Raw genomic sequence first — 20168 nt, 5'->3', positions numbered from 1 at the left:
ATTCAATTGCCAGAAATAAAGACTCTTTAAAAAAGTAAGCACAGGGATCCCTGGGTGGCGCAGCGGTTTGGCGCCTGCCTTTGGCCCAGGGCGTGATCCTGGAGACCTGGGATCGAATCCCACATCAGGCTCCCGGTGCATGGAGCCTGCTTCTCCCTGTGCCTGTGTCTCTGCCTCTCTCTCTCTCTCTCTCTCTGTGACTATCATAAATAAATAAAAAAAAAATTAAAAAAAATTAAAAAAGTAAGCACAAACCAGTACTCAATCAAGAAGTAAAAATAAAAGAGGGAAAGAATAAGAAAAAGAAAATCCTTTATGCTAACACTACCAAATGCAGTGTTCAGTTTCATAAGTTGTGCCATCACTTACTTTTCTTGGTTTATAAGTCAATATCTAAGCAGTGTGTACACATTATATTTGATTGATATGACTTGAGCATTTTTTTTAATCTATGAAAGTTTATTTTCTCTGTTCCCTTCTCTCCCTCTCTCTCTCATTTACTTGGGGAAAAAAACAGCCCTTTTTTTCTGCCATGTTTCTCATATTCTGTATTTGTCCTTATGGTGTCATTAAGCATGTTCTACTTTCCTCTGTAAATGTTGAGACTTGATGGAGACTCAATTGAGCCATTTCATGTTTGATTTTTTAAAAATCTTCATAAATACTTGTCTACACTTTATAACTTTAAGAGTCACTTCATATCTTATTATAGCTCCTTTCTGATGTTAGGGTTCAGGGGGTATCGATTCAATCCATCCATTTTTAAGTTCTCCATTAACCTTTCACCTACTAGGTTTAGCAGTCATTGAGAATCATTGACCAGACATCTTATTACATTAAGGTGTGGAAAAATCTGTTCTTATGAGCTGTGGGAATCTTCTATAAAGAACTTCATTCTTCTACTTTTAAATGATCTTGGAACATAACTAGTATGGGAGAGGCAGGATAAATGCTTGATTTTCCCCTTCTACCTTTCCCTCACCCCTTCTACCAGTTTTTAGTATAATGGGTTTATGCCTTGACAGTTTCCTAAAGTGATTAGTGAGATTGATTTTAGTGTCAAAATCAAAGATGATGAGTTCTAATCTATTATAACCAGGCTTCCTTTTGATACACTAATTGTTTCTTCTTTTATCAGTGAGATCCTGGTTACATCGGTGCTGGTGACTTTTGTTGCCATAGCCGCACTAGGCATTGAGAGCTTTTCTGTTTTCTGGTAAATATATATTATGCTTCTTCATACATTTCCTGCTTCAGATATGGAATCAGTAATTTTACTGAGAATTATTGGTTCCTTTTAGTGTGAAATAGTATTTAGAGTTAATGATTTTGAGTCCAAAAGTTATTATTGCTATTGGGTATTGCTGACTGTTTGAAACCATTGCAGTACACAAAACTAAGATACTTCTTCTAAAGATAAAATGAATTACACATTTATAAAATATTTCTAATTCACATTTAAGATCAAGGGTATTAATTAATTTTGTTATTTTTCTTTTTTCTTTTGCATTAAAATCTTAGTCTGGAACAAATTTTAGATAATTAGTTTTTTTTTGTAATATTATGTGTACATATGTATATGTACATTAACCAAAACAACACTATTATTCACAATATGAGTACTCCATTCTAGTTACTGTTTTGTTTGATTGCAGTTCTTTTTGTCCTTATAATGCATCCCACAAAGCAGGTGGAGTCAAGTAGTACTTTTTTAAGCCACCAACTTTATATATAGTTAGAATCTTGTTTTATTTTATATTTAGTACTTACGTATCACTTCTATTTTATTTTGATTTAATTGTGTTATAATTAGGAAGTCATTTGTACATTTCCAAAGACAAAATTGTCAAATTTAGCTTTTATTCCATCCTTTCTACTGTTTTGTACCCCTTTTCTGATCTCTGACTATTGTTGTCCACATCTATTTATACCTATTCATGGACTACATGCAGCTGAAGAAAGTATTATTGAATTAGGAAAACAAAATCCAAAGGAATTACCCAAATGTAGCACAGACATGGTAGATCTTAAAAGAGAAGAATATTTATATTCTTAAATGCAAATTTTAGAAAACAAAAATCGTTTCTTGTTTTCTAAAATTAATGAATAAAATTAATTTAATAAAAAATAATGAACCAAGAATTCTATTCAGCTAGCAAAGAAGAAAGAGTAAATACAAAATAATAAAAAGAACAGTATAATAAAAGTCACAAAACTGAAATTAATGAAATAGAATGCAAATGAGCAGTAGAGATAATTAGCAGAAGCAAAAGCTGTTAAAAAGAAAAAAAAAGAATAAAATACTTCTAGGAAAACAAGGAAAGTGTGAGAAATGGTCACAGAGCAAAGGGGGCTACATTGTGTTAACTATGTGTAAAGACAATAAAGTGTTATGTGGTATCCTGGATGGATTCCTGGAACATGAAAAGGATATTAGGGGAAAACAAGTAAAATTCAAATAAAATGTTTCTTAGTTGTGACAAACGTACTATGGTAATGATATGGGAAATGGGGTGAGGAGTACATGTGACCTCCTTGTACTGTACGTGAAACTTCTCTGCAAATCTGAAACTATTCTAAAATTAAAAGTTTATTTAAAAATAATTATTAGACTGAAAAAAATATTCTTGGTAGGATAGATATATTGTATCTCCCCAGGAGCACTTCAGTGCTAGGAGATTCTTTGGAAAGAACCAGTGTGTTCTGCCGGTAGTCTTACTCATGACTAAGAGTTATTACAGCAATGTAGTAAGGGTATACCTAGATCATAAAGGAAAAATGCAAAGGTAGAGTTTGAAGGAATCCATGTGCAGACTTTATGCTCTCTCCCTTCCACACACAGCTCACTCTTGTCTCAATCTTAGAACAAAAATGTAGAAGCATGTGTGCAAAATGTAAGCCCAGAGAAGCCTACTCAGCACCCAAACTTTTTATTGGGGTTTGGTTATGTAGACAGACTAGTACATGCCAGAATTCCAGACTCTCAAAAGAAAGTCAAGTATTAATCATAAACCATATTGTTTGCTTGGTCTAGATACAGTGAACCACCTTTTTAGTCAGGGACAGCTTTATTTTACTATAGAAAATTGTTTTACCAGTCAAGTTTTCAGACAGTAGCCAGAGGTCAAACTTAAGAAGATATTTCTTCATTTTTTTGTTTGGATTTTTTGGGTGTTTTGTTTTGTTTTAGAGAGAGAGTGCATGCAAGCAGGTGGTGGTGCAGGAGGGATTGGGGGCAGGACATCTTTCCACTAAAAGAAACAATAGAGATATTCAAAAGACAGGCTACAGGGCAAGGAGAAGACAAAAAGTTAAATAAATAAACAAAACAAGGTTAGTCCTCCTCCCTTTGCCCAGGTCTATGGATTGGTGATTTGTAGTGTGAGTTGAGGGGCACATGGTATCCAAGGTAGCTGAGCATAGCCAGGCCAATGCTAGAGTCGGCAGGGCCAGAGTGTGTCCCCAAAAGGGTGGAAATAGAAGGTGTACCCAGAACCTCAACTCCCGGTGCTCAGTGCTCAGTCTCTAACTCCCTTTACCTCTTCACCCTGATGTCTCCCTAATTTGTATTTTTCAGATTTAGCCTCTTCCCTGAACTTCAGACTCATTTATTCAACTCCCAACTCCACTTAGATGTATTGCAGTCTTCTGAAACCAAACATCCAAAGTAGAACCTCCTTCCTAAATCCACTTCTCCCAAAAACTTCTCCCTGTAATTAAATAGCACCACCTTTCCCCCAGTTTCATAGTCCAAAAGTCTGATTATCTTCCTTGATTTCTCCTTTCTCTGACATCCCTTTATATAATCCATTTAACAATTTCAAACACAGCTATGTGAGAATTATACTAGGAATTTGATCAATTCTTACCAAATCTATGGCTAATACATAAAGCCAACCCCAATCTTGTCTCCCTTGGACTACCACAGAAGACCTTTAATGGAGTTCCCAGTTTCTGTACTTGTCACACACTGCCCTGGGCCCCCAGCAGTAACTTTTCCAGGCACAGCAGCCAAAGGAATCCTCCCTCACAAGAAAATCAGATTATTATCTCAGTTCTCTGCTCAAAAATGTTCCAATGACTTACCACCAAGTTTGAATAAACTGGAAAATCTTTAGCAGGGCCTACAAGGTCCTCTATGGTCTGTCTCTGCTTACTGCTTAGACTTCCCCTTGACACAAATGCCCCTCACTGTTTAGGGGGTTTTGTTTTTTATGTGTTTGTTTTTTGGAGGAGAGGAGCAAAGGGAGAGGGAGAGAAGTAATCTTAAGCAGACTCCACACCCAAAACAGAGCCTAAACAGGCCTCAATCTCATGACTCTGACCCTGAGCCAAAATCAAGAGTCTGATGCTTACCCTACTGAGTCACCTGGGTGCCCCAATAAGGAGCTATTTCTGAAGATAGCTAAGTCATGTTTCCCACATGAATTGTTTTCTGGAGAGAAGGACAGAAGTTTTTTAGATAAATAAGCAGAGAGAGAGACAGAATATATGTATATATATATGTATATACATATAATATGTAAATAAAAACTATACACACATTTATATAAATATAAAGTATATCTATAATTATGTAAAACTGAGCTTCTTCAGTATATTGTATCTGTCAATAGCTCATTTTATATGTCAACTTGGCTAGACCATGCTGCCCCGCTATTTGGTCAAACACCAATGTAGAAATTGCATGAAGGTATTTTTTAGGATGTGATTAACATCTAAATCAGTACAATCTGTAGTTAACGTCCATGTGAGTGGATCTCATCCATTCTGTTGAAGCTTCAAGAGAGAAGATGGAGCTCCCTGGGAGAGAAATTACTTCTGTCTGCAGCCTATCTTCAGACTCATGATTGTATCATCAACTCTTGCCTGGGCCTCCAGCCTCTGAGCCTGCCCTATAAATTTTGGACTTGCCAGTCTCTGTGATTGTGTAAACCAACACTAATAATAAATAAATCTGTTTTTCTCTGTGTGTGTTTCTCTTTCATTGTCTCTCTGTCTCTGTTTTATCTTTCTCTCTCTCAATATATATATACTATATATATTTTATATATGTATAAATTCTTAATCTTTTTTTTCTTTTTATTTTTTTAAAGATTATTTATTTATTTATTCATGAGAGACACACACAGAGAGAGAGAGAGAGAGAGAGAGAGGCAGAGACACAGGCAGAGGGAGAAGCAGATTCCATGCAGGGAACCTGATGTGGGACTCGATCCCAGGTCTCCAGGATCATGCACTGGGCTGCAGGCAGCGCTAAACCACTGAGCCACCAGGGCTGTCCTTAATCTTTTTTTTTTTTTTCTAGTTTCTTACTACTGTATTCTGTGCAGACATCATAGCTTATTTTACTAGTCCCTATAATGACCATTTGGGTATTTAAGTAGTTTTTAATTGTTTGACATATTCAAAGTGCTATAATAAATAATTATGTGCATTCTATATTTCATATTCTTGTCAGTGTATTTCAGGAGTAGATCCTAAAATGAAATTACTGGGTCACGTTTTTCCTTGATATTTACCCAGCACTTTAAAAATAATGACTTTAATGAATGCCCCATCAGCCACTTCTACTTGGGTATAACGTATCCTTTAAGGCATCCTTTGAATCTGAATAAAAAAGAGCCATTTTGTATATTTTAAATATGTCATTGTAAAGTTTAAGGGCTTAGCTGTGGAAATGGTAAAACAAGAAATCACAGGTAAATTCCATACCAAAACGAAGGGCAAAGGTTAGTTAGGGTAGAGATGTGAAGGACATGGTTTGAAATAGAAGGAACACACATAAAGAAGCAATAAAAATGTCAGTTTGAGTTCAATTGGAGGAAGGCCTGTAGGTCTGTGAAGAGATACATCACTTCCTGAGAAGAGGAGCCTAAGAAAAGTTAAGATGAGGGACAGTGTAAAACAAATGCTCTGGAAACAACAAAATTATCTTCTACTTCCAATTAAAGTGTGGATTGAAAATAATCCAATTTGTCTGTGGTCAGAGTAACTAAAATATAATTGGGTTTTCGATATCCTATGTTTTTTGTGCTAATTTATTTAGCAAGGAGTTGATTAAGAACTGTGAAAGCCAGTAATGTGCCCCCAGGTGCCCTGATGACTTCGGGAAGAGGAGACAGAATGTGAGGAACCTGAACCTTTGGGGAATTACTGGGTTCAGACAGCATGGGGAGAGATTAGGGAAGAAAATGAATGTAAACTGGCCTTTCTTGAGCCCTTGTACTGGCTAGATGTTCAAGAAGATGGGAACCTAGTTCAGGAATATTTTGTGCCTAAGGCTAAGGAAAGTGGCTGATCTGAGACTGAGTAGAAAAGTGTTTCCAGTTGCAGTACTGAGGTAGATCCAGGGATCCTGTACTTTCTAACAGACTCAAATGAAGAGTTACACTGTCACCAACCTAAATCATGAAGTTAAAGACCAGATCTGCTTTTGTTCAGTAATAGGCATTTGATGCCTGAGAGCCTGAGACACAGAATGCATTTGATGAACGTATTTAAAAATGAATGAACAAATAATGAATCAATGTTAAAAACACACTAAAAAATATAATTATACTTCCTAATGAGAGCCCAATTGTTAGGTCACTCATAGACTTGACACACACTAGGATCCCAATAAACATCCTATGGATGCATATTTACCCACACCTCCCTCTTCTTCCTAGGACCTAATTCTTCCAGAATTAAATCTTTGGGTTCAGTTAATTCAGTCTGTTTTTAACCCTTTTATTTTTTATTTTATTTTTGTTGTTGTTGTTGTTGTTTGTTTGTTTGTTTTTGTTTTCAACACTGGAAGCATTTGGGGGCACAGTTTTTCCTTCTTTGGCTCCCACTTTTTTTTTTTTTTTTTCTAGTTGCTTTCAAGAACCAACAGAGTCCTTTGGCTTTGGGGCTTCATTTGCTAATCAGTAAGAGAATTGGAGAAACAAAATAACAAAGGCAGGCTGTTGGAAATGTTCAGCTTTTTAGAGTTTTTCCAGTCTTGGTTCCTGTATTCTTTTTGTTCCTTTTCTCAGATTGTATCTGCTATGGCTGAATGTTTGAGTCCTCCCAGAATTCATACATTGAAGACCCAGTGCCCAATATGATGGTATTTGGAAATGAGGCCTCTAGGAAGTTGTTAGCATTAAATGAGATCCTGTGGGTGTTGACCTCATGATGGAATTAATGCCCTTATATAAAGAGAAAAGAGACTTCTTTGCACTCAGGGCCTTATGGTGCCTTATGTGTGTTAGGGTTTGTTGTGGTTTGTTTTTGTTTTTATTTTGTTGTTGTTGTGGTGGTGGTGGTGGTGGTGTTTTTTTGCCACCCTCCTTTCTATCACAGGATGTTTACACATGTTGTTCCTTTTTATATTGAAATTCTTTCCATGTTCTCTTGAGCTAGTTAACTCAAGACTTCACTGCTTGCTTCTTGGGGATGAAGAAGTGATTTAATGTGAATCAGAATTTTATGTATTAAAGCAACAATGATCATTATAGCACTATTTTAGAGTGAAAAATTGAAAACATAAATATGCACTAATATTGGGATAATTAAAGAAGTTACAGGATAACCAATGTCGGAATATTATACATGCATTCAAAACATACTTAAAAATTCAATAAACTTGTAATATGCTTATAAAATGAAATTAAAAATAATACACAATTATATGGAATGAATTAAGTGAAATTCTAATTCTCTTAAAATCAAATAGGTGTGTTTGTGCATGTATTAGTGCATATATGCACACAGAAAAAAGCCTACACTATGTTCATAAATATGTAAACAGCAATGTCATGGAGGTGAAATTATAATTGATTTCCTTGATTTCTTATTTCCACATTTGATTTTCTATATTTTGCACATCCACTATGGTATTATTATGATCTTTTTTTTTTTTTTAAGACTTGTTTATCTATTTTATTGAGGAAGAGCCAGAGAGAGAGGGTGAGAGAGTCTTCAGCAGATGCCGCACTGAGCACAGAGCCCAGCAGAAGTGCTTGAGGCAGGGGTCCATCTCAGGACCCTGAGATCATGACCTGAACTAAAATCAAGAGTGGCACACTTAACCAACTGAGTCACTCAGGTGTCCCAACATTGTTATAGTCTTTATAAGCATTCATCTTTGAAGCTATTTTATAAAATATAAAGTTTTACAGTTACTTATAAGTGAGTTTTAAAAGATGAGTGGCACAGGTGTTGTGCAGGGCAGGAATGGCAAGACAATGTCCCTGTAACTTCTTTGCACTGGTGCAAGATAGATTTTGGACTATACATGGAAGGCTGGGTAAGTGTGAATGTCATGTCACAGGTATGGTTTTTCTATTGATCTCTACCCTATCCATTCTGATAGTAACATCAAAGAACCTTCTTCTGGAACATGCTGAGCATGGAAAACGATGGCCATTTTAGAACAGACAAATAAAAAGAAAACTAGAGATGACTGGTTCCCTTCTGCTTTGGGCCAAATTCAGCATTTGCTTTTCTTAGCCCTATGATATCCCACAAACCGTGACCGTATCAGAGACAAAATTTATCTTCTGAAGCTGGATAAAAAAGCAGGAAATGTGTTATGTTCTGTGAAGGCAATGGCAGATTTTGTAAAGTTAGAGAAAAGAGAGAAGAAGAGGGAGAAAGAGAGAGAGAAGGGAAGAAAAAGGAGAGAGAGAGAGACAGAATATGAATCTTCTTTTATCACCCTCATGCCTTATGACCAAAATAAATCACAAAATCTTTTGGAGAGCCATACAAATATCTGAACAGACAATGACAGTTTAAAAAAAAATCCAGACATTTAACAAGCATTCGGCAGGGAGTTAGCCAAGGTGAATCCTCATCAGGGACAACTGAGCAGCCATTTTCACAGTTAGTGAAATGTGGGTTTGAATTCTGGACTCTACTTATACTGTGTAAGTTTAGACAAGTTACTGAGATGTAATTCTCATATCCCCATTTCTACATGAAACTTACCTTGAATGGTTGTTTATATATTAGAAATGCTGCATGTGATATAACTGATAGACAAATTGCTTGCCTTAATCCAAACTTGACTGTTTAATGTTTAGGATGGGATTTTGCTGGAAATAAGAAACCTCAATTATTTTGGGCCTCATCAAGTATTATAACTTCCAATCCATGAGCATCAGCAATTACCAAGAGCTGCTTTGGATTTATGAAAGAGTTTGGGTTCTTCAGTTTCTAGAGTGTTGTCTGAAAGACATTACAGCTGGCCCAGTTCTCTAGTTTTTGAAAACCCATTGTTCGGTTAAGCTGGAAAGTGATGGAAACACTGTGACTTTCTCTCCTTTCCACCCCTTCTTTCCCCATCACCCATCTCTACCACTCACAGTACCTTCAAAAGGAGGGCCATTTGGCATCATGACCAAAGGTTACTTTGAGGAATATCAAAAGAAATGTTCCAACCAAAGTTATTGCTGTCTTTTTGTAAATATCATATTGAGAACCATGTCTGCAAAAACCCATGAGATTTTCTTTATTCTCTCTGGTCTCAGTACTAGGAGTAGTCATGCTCCAATCAACAGGTTTGTTTATTTCAGAGACATGTTAATATACATGATTTCCCATTTTTTTCCTTTCCTTGCTATTATAAAACACAGGGCAACAGCTCAGATAGAGTAGTAGACATTTGCTACATATTTTGTATCTTTATCTCTATGTCATGCTCATCTAACTTTTCCTTTTGCTTTAACTTCTTTCTTAATTTCAATTTCACCTTTTCTCTGTACCTTTTTTTGTAAGCTACCCTAAAGGATTTTTTGGGGAAATACAGTGAAGAAAGAGGAAAGAAAGGCTGGGAGGGCAGAAATAAGAGGGAAGAAAGCAAACAAAGAAGGAAAGCATGAGATATTTTAATATATGATCTGTGCCTATCTGAATTATATTTCTGGCAGAGCTACAATGACAAAATTTTGATTTCAACAGATCAAGAACTGGAGATAGATGTTCGAAAAAGACATAGAATAAATATTTGTGGAACACAGGGTCATTGTCTTGGAAATGATTGCCAACAAGGCTATTCATCTTTCCTAAAGGGAGTAAATAGTGCATCTAAAACCAGAGCTTGAACATTTCAATAGTTAACTGTTGAGAGCTTTCTGTATTCACAAAAGCAAATCTTAGTATTGTAGTCTGTTGTGGTATCAGAGATTGTGAGTATCTCAGCCTTTTCTTCAATTTTCAACAGGTATAGAGGACAGGGACTTAGGATGTTTTGATCGTCTGCAGGGCCTTTTGCTATTCTTAAAACCTGCTAAGGTTCTGAAGCTCTAAAAGAGGAGGGGGGGGGGAGGCCAGTACATAAGCAGGCAAATAAAAGATACTAGATCAAAAAAATCTGTTTAAAGACAGTACATACAGCAGCCCCAGGTTATTTCAAATATTTATAATTCTCTACATATTTAATCTTTAAGAGTTCTTGAGATGCTATGTTCAGAATGTGATACTAACATCCATGGCTCAATGCTGATACTGTCAAAGTCATTGAAGACATAGAGAAGGTGAGAGATGAAGGAAATATACGAAAGTGACAAAATAATCAAAACTTCTAAAGCAGTCCATGTGACTAGATTCATAGAATGAGAGAATTGAAGGGGACCTTGGAAATCCCATCTCTTTCTTTCACGAGGAGAACATTCCACCATAGGAAGATTTTCCAGAATGTCCATACTATTTAGAACTGAATATCTTTAGATAGAACCTTTGTGTTTTTATATGAGATGAAAAAACAGTGGCTTGCCAAAATCATGGAATATTAACTTGAATGAAATGTTGCAATCATAACATAGGTTGGATTGGGGCATACCTTTATCCTTCAATAGGGAAGATACTAGCTATATTAATTAATAAATCAAGCTGTCAACCAGCACATATTTATTATGGGTTTATCTTGGTGCCATAGTAGAAGGAACAAGGATCAAGGGAAGAGAAGCACTTGATAAAGATACCATCCCTGGCTTTCAGAGAGCTTCCATTTTAATTGGGGAGACAGGAAGAAATCACAGAAAAATGTACCAAATGATTCATGATTGACCAACAGTGTGTAATTTGTAAGGGCTGTGACATAATGACACTCATTCTCATGCTGCAGTTCACCTTATCCAACCCTAATTCACTGAAGATAAAACTCCTCTAAAAAGCTCTCTGGGTAATCATCTAGCTCTGCTTAATTTGTTGAATGACAACTCATTTTTTATAAGTGCAGCTTGTTCCATTTTATAACATTCCAAGTTGTAAAAAGCATCCCCTTTATATTGATCAGACTCCCTTCTATTTCCTGTGTATATAATCACAGAGGAGAACTTCATTTCTCCATCTATGCAGCAGTCCTTTGGATATTTTAAGACACCTATCATGGCTTTTTTCCATCCTGACTGTGAATTCCTTCAATCATTCTCCATACAACATGGATCCAGGTCCCTCCACTACTTGAGTGCTCCACAGAACCTAACCCAACACTGCAGGTGTAGCCTCCTGGCTCAGAAAGGAGTGAGGTGATTGCCCTTTGTTCTAAAAAGTTGTTTCTGGGGATCCCTGGGTGGCGCAGCGGTTTGGCGCCTGCCTTTGGCCCAGGGCGCGATCCTGGAGACCTGGGATCGAATCCCACGTCGGGCTCCCAGTGCATGGAGCCTGCTTCTCCCTCTGCCTGTGTCTCTGCCTCTCTCTCTCTCACTGTGTGCCTATCATAAATAAAAAAAAAATAAATAAAAATAAAAAGTTGTTTCTATTTCTGTTCTTGTTGCCTAAGACTACATTAGTATTTTGGCAACCACATCACACAGTTAACCCATACTGAGCTCAAAGTCAATTAAAACTCTTTTGTCTTTTTCACATGTGTTATTGATAAATTCCCTTCCCCCCACCAACTATTCATGTGTACAGTTGTTGGCAATTTTTATTTTTAAATTTATATTTGTGCCTGTTAAATTTCATCATGTTTTGTTCAGTCCATTAGTGCAGCTTTTAGAACTTTATTATTATTATTAATCATTATTATTATTATTATTCCTTTTTAACTCTCCTTTCCACTTGTGTGTCATGCACATGTTGATTTAGCCATATGTGTTCTTTTCCAAGTTAAGAAAAAAACAAAACAAAACAAAACCCTGTTGCTTAGGGGTAGGCCAATGTCATGACTAAAGAATGATGTTCTGGCAAGGTAAAACCCATCCATTAGTTATCATTCTTTGGTCACATCATTGCAAAGGTAGTCTTGGACATGAGCATCCTGAGATTGAACAGCAGTGATCAGAAAGGAGATACTCCTTGGAATGTCAATAATATTGGAATCAATATTTGTTCCAATATTATTGGAATGTCATGGACATGATTTATCTATTTACTTAAGAGAGGGTCTTCCAGTGGTAATTTATAATAAGGTTCAGTTTAGCATAATTAATATTTGAGACCATATTTTCTATAACTTTTAATAGGAATGTTTAACAAATACTCAGGTAGTTTGGGCTACTGTACCAAGTGCCATGGACTTAGTGGCTTACCAACAACAGATATTTACTTCTCACAGTTCTAGAGGCCAGCAGTCTTGAGATCAGGGTGCTAGAATGATCATTCGGGGTGAAAACTCTCTTTGGCTTGCAGATAATTGACTTCTCATTGTATCATCATATGGCAGAAAGAGAGAGAGCTAGCCCTCTGACATCCTCTAAAAGGGCATTTATCCCATTCATGAGGGCTCTATCCTCATGACCTCCCAGAGGCCCCACTTCCAAATACTATCACACTGAGGAGTAGGTTTCCACATATGAAGTTTGGGAGGACACAAACATTCAGTCCACAACAGATGCCTAATAAAATACTGATATATTACATCTGGTTCAGGATAGCTCTGATCTATAATCCAGCAATTCTATCAAAGGTAGGTAGAGAGTGGTATGATAGTGAGTTTACATTATTGATTTTTTAATGGAATTTGTGTCCTAAAACAAACCCATTTAATCTCTCTAAACTTTAACTTTCCCATCTGCTAAGTGGGCCTAAAATAATCTACTTTGCAGTGAAGATCAACATTTCAAATAATAGCCACCTGGCCCATCATAGTAACTTGGCTAATGGTAATTCCTACAAAAGAAAAAATGGCAAAAAAAAAAAAAATTAATTAAATTGAAATGGAGAAGTCAAAGTTCATTATTATGTCAAACCTGGAAGACCAGAAGAATGGATGAAAAATTATATAAGAAAAGCATTTTCAAAGGCACTTTCCTATAGCCAAATTGTCATCAGCCATTGATGTATAAACAATAAGCTTCTCAAAATGATATTTACCTGGTCCACACTGGCCTCCTTTTGGACAACACTTCATCAGCTGTAATTGTATATTACTTGTGTCAACCAAGGAGACTGTAAAGCAATAAGAAATATTTATTTGGGGTCTTAGGGATTATGATTCCAGAAACACAGAGTTGACCTAAACTGAAAGCATTCTCTGAACTGCCAGCTGAGTGCAGGCTTCTAAAGGCAAAACCCACAAGATTACATAACTTGTTTTGAAAGAATTATTAGTGCTGACAGAATTAAACTATCCAATACCCAATTGCCTATGTAGCTAACATGTTACATCATCTCTGTTTCAGTTCAAAGTGGGATGTGTCCCAAAGGGGGTCAAGGTGCAATCAACAAAATTCAAGAATTCACAGTGTTTGAAAAATTGAAACAAGAGACATGGATAGGCCTTGCTTCCTCAATATCTTCCCGGATCTTCTTCTGAATGACTCTCTTAGCAATGTTCACTTCACTTTGGAATCTTCTCTCATACTTGTATGTACTTAAAAGAGGTATCCATGGATTTCTTTAAGGATATTCTGAATTTGGGGCACCTACATGGCTTAGTCAATTGGGCATCCAAATCTTGATTTCAGTTCAGGTCATGATCTTGGGGTCAGGAGAATGAGCCTCAGGTCAGGCTCCATGCTGGGTGTGGAGCCTCTACCTCTCCCTCTGCCCCTCCCCTCCTTTAAAAAATATGCTGAATTTGAGCTCTCCACTCATCTGCACTAACCTTCACACCCTCATTTCAAATCAGCGAGGCCTGACTGTGTTTGAAGAATTCCACGTTCTTTTCCTTTATTTTGTACACTAGAGGAAGGGAGGGTGTTCATTCAGGCCCTGCTGGTCCCAGGGAGGAAAGGACAAGGTGATAAGGTGAAAGGATCTTAGATGGTTCTCCAATAGTAATTTTTTATCAGCTCTTTTAGTATTCTGAGATCTGAGTGATAAAAGATGAGTTCTGTGTGGGCAGTGGCCCTTGCTGCCTTCCTAGTGATTAATAATCTGTTGTAGATTAATATTTTAAAAGTGTACCCAGGAATAATTCGTAGGATGAGATGGTGTTTCTTTCCTTCCTGCCATGTCCCCCTAAATATGCCAGGTGGAGCTCTGTTGTGTGGATGAGGGAAAAAAGAAAGTGCATCCTTGTATATTAGGGTCGAGTTGGTGTCCAAGCATTGGCATTATTCCTGACACAGTGATTTCATCTGGCATTTTTCTGCACTGAGCAGGAATAAGGCTACATACATCCTTAACACTCAGGCTCCACCCTTTCTTTATCATCACCTACGCTCTACTGAGTTTAAAATGAAATTAAGAAACACTACACCAATAGCCCCAGTATTGCATTTTAAGCAGTTGGCACTCTTTATGTGCTGCTGAAATGTTCATGCTAATGTGTTAACAAAATCGCATACATTACTGCAGATTTCCTGTCCCTTTAAAGTCTTGTGGTCTGCGCAGTCGCCTTGATGCCTGGCTCGCCTGCCTGGAGGAGGAAAGGTCCCTAAGTGTGCTGCTGCCTTCCTGCCCCAGAATCCTTCATCTGGCCTGGAGTCAGGATTTGCCAGGTGGGAGTTGCTGACTGGTAAGCTCATCGGGAGAGTGTGGATTTGTAGGGCAGCACAGATGTCAGGACGGGTAGCATTCACTCAGAATCGTGTCTGAAAGTAATGGGCTTGGGCTTGGGCTTGGGGGTGGGGGTGAGGGTGGGGGAAGCAGCAGGGAGTGGGGTGAGTCCATTCCTAGAAGGATCTGGCTGTCTCCTATTTGTGGTGATTGAGGAATCACTGCTATGACAAATGTGGCACAGCTTGGGGACCAAGATGGGGCCATGGCTCTGCCTCCTCTCAGCTGGTTCCCTGTGCCGTCCCTGTAAGCAACAGCCACTGAAGAGAAAACCCATTAGCAGGCTTCCCTTGGAGCGCTGGGGGCAGCAGCAGCCCCATTATCCAAATTTCTCATTCGCCCCATGCCAGTGCTCAGTGAGGCAGCCAAATGGAGCTGCCCACTTCGCTGTACCCACTCATTTGACTTATTAGTAAGATGGTAATTATGCTGAGAGGAATGAAGGGCAATGAGGGGGAGGTGACAGAAGCAATTTGTTGGTGATGGGATGACAGCCCAGGAACCTCCAAATCTGTGCCTAGGAGAGAGGGATGAGAGGAGAAGGAAGATAGATGGCAATGCGCAATCACAAGTGAACATCTCGTGTACCTTTTTAGAAACTTGCTTATAGAGAATGACCTCTATAATCAGCCCACCTACCCACATGTCCTTATGAAACAGCTACCCACATCCCCTAAATGGGCTCCTTTTAGTAAGAAAAGTGTATTGCTTATGGGTGTTTTTTGTAGACAGTTATAGCTCCCTACTCCTTTTAACTAGCTTAGTGATGTCTCTTTCTAGAGAGTTAAAGTTCAGTTTGTACTAAATTTAGACAAGCTAATATGAAGTCTTGCCCAGCAGCTGGGCCAGGTATGCAAAATGAGGAGCTTCCTTTATGCATTCACCAAGTATCTGTTGAAGACCAACTATGTACTGAATACTGTTCCAGATGCTGGGGATGCAGCAATGAATCAAATAGATGCATCTCATTGTTTACATTCCTACACAGTTTATGTGTGTGTGTTGCTTAGGGGGGAGGGGTGCAGAACATACATCAACAAATAAATAAATAATTTTAGATACCACAAAATGTGATGGTGACTTGGGATAGGTTTTTTTTTTTTTTTTAAAGATCTCTTTATTTATTCACGAGAGACACACACAGAGAGGCAGAGATGTAGACAGAAGGAGAAGCAGGCTCCATGCAGGGAGCCTGATGTGGGACTCGATCCCAGGCCTCCAGGATCATGACCTGAGCCAAAGGCAGATGCTCAACCACTGAGCCACCCAGGTGCCCCAGGATGGGGGGCATTTTAGATTGTGTGATGAGGGAGTGGCTCTGTGGGTAAGGTAGTATTTTTGCTAAGAACAAAAATTTATTAGGCAGAGATCTGGAGGGTGAGGGTGGGGATAGTACACCTGAAGGAAGGCAAAGGGACATAAAAGACCCTAAGGTGGAAATGAAGTGGGCATTCTGAGCAACAGCAACAAGACAAGAGGGGCTAGAAGGAGTGCCAGCAGAAGAGGCGGTCAGGAATGATGTAGGAGGGGCAGGCGGGGATGCAATCACTGGCCATGATGAGCTGTTTAAACTTTATTCCAAGAAAATGGGGAATTACTGAAGAACTTTTATCAAAAGGTTGACATGATGAAGTTCATATTTTTGAAACATCTCTCTCATGCTGAATGGAGAATCAGTTAGAGAGGCAAGAAAGAAAATAGGAAAACCTGGGGGCCATCCTGCCAAACAACAGACATAAAAAGGCTGGCACTTAGGGGTGTCTGTGTGGCTCAGTTGGTTAAGCATCTGACTCTTGGTTTCAGCTCAGGTGGTGATCTTAGAGTCACAAGATCGAGCCCCGTGTTGGGCTCTGTGCTTAGTGTGGAGTCTGGTTAAGTTTGTCTCTCCTTATCTCCTACTCTCTCTGTCTCTCAAATAAATAAATCTTTTAAAAAATTGCTAACATTTAAAGGAAACAAATGGATTTTTGGCCACCAAGAAAAGAGATACTGGCATTGCCAGCTACTGTATGCACCTATGTCACATTGGCCATTGGCCAGACATTCTGACAATGCTATTTCACTTGTTGCCTGTTAACACTACTGGGAACTCACATTTTGCAGATGGAAACTCAGAGATTTAAAGTGACTTGCCCATTGTCCCACCTGATTGTAGGTGGTAGAAACAGAATTTGAACTTGGGAGTCATATCTGAATTCCAAGTTGTCCCCACTACACCACACTTCCTCTTACTCGGGAGACACTCGTTGCCCAGCATCAGAATGGATCTGAAGTACAGGACTCCAGTGTTAGTTACTGATCTGTCCCTCAAACTTACAATAGTGCCTGGCAAATAGTATGCGTTCAGAAAAATGATGAAATGAATGGTGATAAAGCACTAACGACCTTGCTGAGTATTAATTCAGACTGCCCTGACTCTTATGCCCGCAGTAAAGGTTGGTCTTGCAAGCCAGATTGTGTCTGACGGGGAGATTAAGTAGTAGCAGGTACCCAGGAGGAGGGATACAGAGATGGGGAAGTAGGGAGGGTCAGTATGATTAGAGAAAGTTAGTATTATTAGGGAGATGACTTGCCTAGGGTCGCATCAGAGAGTAAATCAAAACTCTGCTTACTCTCTAGCCTATGAGGCTATGAGTCCTGGGAAGGAATCAAAGGACCTAAGTATGAATCCCAGAGGTGATTATCAGTAGGCCTCAGTGTCCTCACTGAAAAAGGGAAATGAGATCATCCATCCCTTGGTCGTGTAGTAAGGAATACATGAAATAATGAATGGTGAAATGCCTAAAATCAAGCACTGGCCAAATATAAGTTCTTTTTTTTTTTTTCCAAATATAAGTTCTGATGAATATCAGCTCTCTGTTTTATCAGTATATTCTCTGATCATATCCTATTAAATTTGAATATTAGTATGTTACTCATGCAGAAGTATTGGATTCCTTAATCTGCTAAAAATATATGTGTCACTAAGAAATAGATCTTGGGCAGTTTCTTTGAAAAATATGCTATTCATCAATCCACAGAAACTCATGCATGCACTTATTAATTCAACCAATATTTTTTAGACTCTAAAAATACATGATAATTTATATTTTAGCCAACTTCTGGGGACTCAGAGAATAACACTGAGGGTTCCAAGAGGCATATATCCACAGGGCTCTTCTATGTCTTGAAGTATAATATGAAAGAGAAAAAATATATTTGAGTGGCAAGGGAGGATAGTCAAAAGTAGTCCAGGAATATGGAAACTTCTCATCTGCTGGTGGTTAATTTCCTAGCTCGCAGTGATCACTGTCCAAAGTCTAAAGGCCAGTACCTTATTTTTTTATGATTCCCAGATAGTTCTCAAGGTGTCAGAGATAATGGTCAGGTGGCCCTGCTGCAGATGAATGCTGGTACCTGGTTCAAAGTGACCTCGTTGCTCTTTTAAGTATGTGACTATCTCCTTGATTTGACTATAAATTCTGTAGTAAAGGGACCAGATCTCCCTCATATGTTTATTCCTAACTATGGTTATTACAGTTAAAGCTCTGCTGATGTGGCCTAAATGTCAACGAGGGATGCCTTCTTATACCTAAGGATCTAGGAGGCTGACTTGAGACCTTTGTTTATGGATTCTGTGGAATGGATTCAAATCCATTCCATGATTTTTTTTAATTTCTGAAAAGCTTATATTAGATCCTACTTGCTCTCTTACCTGTGACCTCTTCGATACATGATATTGGTTTAGAAAAGAAATGTCGGGCAGCCAGGGTGGCTCAGTGGTTTAGTGCCGCCTGGGCCCAGGGTATGATCCTGGAGACCCAGGATCGAGTCCCATGTCAAGCTCCCTGTATGGAGCCTGCTTCTCCCTCTGCCTGTGTCTCTGCTTCTCTCTCTCTCTCTTTGTGTCTCTCATGAATAAATAAATAAAATCTTTAAAAAAAAAAAGTAAAAAAAGAAATGTCATGCCTTGGTAACTTTCCCAAAAGAAGATCAAACTCACCATAAAAATACACAAGACTGCAGAAGACTTTGTAAAGGAGCTGAAGGGCAAGTCGAGACAAGTAGGGGCATGGAGGGACCATAGTTCCCCAAAGCTAAGTGCAAACAAACAACCGTGTATGACTTGGTCTTTTCCTCTGAGAGTCTCTCCATTCTGGCTGATACTTGGAGCTCCTCTCTTGACCCTTTGTTCTTGAAGTCCCTTGTCCTCCATCCACTGACCCTTCCACTTCTTCCTCTCCATTCTCTACTCTTCCTCACCCTTGTCAGGGTGACAAATACATTTGTTCTCCATATTGTACTTAAAGTAGCTTTGTCTGATTCTTTGAGGCTCTTGCAGTGGTTTGTATACTAAGTGTTTAGACAAGATATTATTCCAATCAAAGACAGTTTATTGTCCTAGCAGAAATCCAGGCATTTGCTGTTAAAGTCCTTGTTGGACTTCAATCAAATTGGGCTCTTATAGGAGTTGTTCTAACCACTGTCTCTATCTGCATATCTTGCATTTCTGCCTCTGTATGTTCCAGCCAGAATGAATTCACTGACACTTCTATGTCTTTGCATGTTCTAGTTCCAAAGCCTGGAAAGGTCAACATCCACTTCCATGGATTAATCCCACTTAATATTTAAATCAGCTTAGAAGAAGGCTCCTTCAAGAAGAGGTCTCTCTTAGTGGGTAATGGCACTCTTGCCCAAAAAAATGTGGGTACTCCAGTCACACCTCTGTTAAATTCTACAATTGACTTTATCATTCATATTTCAACAGTCTGCTTACTAGCTTCTCACTCTGGCTTCTGATCACCTGATGACAAAGGCACTTTCACCTCTGAATCCCCATCTTTCCACATCGCGTGTGGTGCATAACATGCATGAAGTGACTGCCAAATGGGTGAAAGCATACATGAGTGAAGGAATGAACCAATAAATGCTGTGGTTAATGACTATCCCTATCACTGTCTGTTATAACAATGCCTCTATTTTGAAAAGAAGTAAAAACACCACAAATGTAACATTGTCTTGTTTTTCTTTTCTATTTTTTAAATTGCCACAGCTTTGACAGCAACTGGATCATTTGGTTGCAAACACTATGATGTGTTTTGGCCCTTGAATCCTATACATTATGGCATATGAAAAAAAGTCATAATTTCAAGATGATAATTTGAATGCAAACAGATGGTATTTCAGTGGTGGTGCACAGAGATTCTTGCATCTTGCAGGTCATGTTCCCCACCACCCCCCTTGGGAAAATACTGCATTTGCCATATTTC

At 38.4% G+C, this 20168-nt stretch overlaps 1 long non-coding RNA gene across 11 annotated transcripts in view; it reads left to right on the top strand.

The window, feature by feature from the left end:
- Window positions 1–20168, top strand: part of LOC144297418 (uncharacterized) — a 187931-nt gene that overhangs the window by 89416 nt on the left and 78347 nt on the right. For 9 of the 11 annotated variants that reach the window (XR_013364488.1, XR_013364489.1, XR_013364485.1 and 6 more), the window contains 2 exons: window positions 13599–13799; window positions 14719–14861. This is a non-coding gene — a long non-coding RNA (uncharacterized LOC144297418). Of the gene's footprint in view, window positions 1–13598; window positions 13800–14718; window positions 14879–20168 lie in introns of all 11 variants that reach the window. The other 2 variants (XR_013364490.1, XR_013364483.1) reach the window with 2 other exon arrangements.

The sequence above is a fragment of the Canis aureus genome, chromosome 2, assembly GCF_053574225.1.
Source record: "Canis aureus isolate CA01 chromosome 2, VMU_Caureus_v.1.0, whole genome shotgun sequence".
NCBI lineage: Eukaryota > Metazoa > Chordata > Mammalia > Carnivora > Canidae > Canis > Canis aureus.
The sequence above is the reverse complement of the archived record's forward strand: the minus strand, read 5'-3'. Positions and strand labels throughout refer to the sequence as shown.